We start from the raw sequence: 599 nt of genomic DNA on the forward strand, positions 1-599 counted from the left end.
ACTAAGCTAACCTAACCTGATTCCGCGCCATTTCAGTCTTTATGAGGATAAACTTGTGTGGTGTTTAGGTCACGTACAGGTTTAGTGAAGATGTGTGTGTTACATCGGCGTCAGGCTCGTAAAACAGCTAAATAATGGCTGGAGTTGTTTAGGTTTCGGGGATAGAATAGCTATTTTAATCCCGTTGCTGTCAACTGCTGAACCCCGAAAAAAATATAAGAGAAATGACGTTACGATTAAGACAATGACACCCATTGTAAGTTTAAATGGAGAATGTTAATTTGTTGTGGGAATTTCCTGTAGATTTCATTATTCGTGCCTTCATTAGCTTCGATGCAGAGAACACGAAATTTATACGAATTAGTATGCCAATCTCTCAGTACGAAATTCCTTGAGATTTCACACTGATTTCCGTCATATCAAAGAGAGAAGGCTGCCAGTTTATGCATTAAGGCATATTTGTCAGATTCTGATTTTTGTTATGTCAGATGTTTATTTTTGGGTTTGCTGGCGGAATGCGGAAGGGTTGGTGTCCCTTCTCTCAAAATAAATTGCATAGAGAGAATAGTTGCATGACTGTGGTCGATTGCCACTTTCTG

The 599-nt window shown here is 39.2% G+C and overlaps 1 protein-coding gene across 1 annotated transcript in view; it reads left to right on the plus strand.

Annotated features, from left to right (window-relative positions):
- The window catches only part of LOC119594807 (basement membrane-specific heparan sulfate proteoglycan core protein-like), a gene marked incomplete at its 5' end in the record, with an annotated part of 219836 nt that overhangs the window by 56521 nt on the left and 162716 nt on the right, over positions 1–599 (plus strand).

This window comes from Penaeus monodon, chromosome 34 (assembly GCF_015228065.2).
Source record: "Penaeus monodon isolate SGIC_2016 chromosome 34, NSTDA_Pmon_1, whole genome shotgun sequence".
In the NCBI taxonomy this organism is placed as follows: Eukaryota; Metazoa; Arthropoda; class Malacostraca; order Decapoda; family Penaeidae; genus Penaeus; species Penaeus monodon.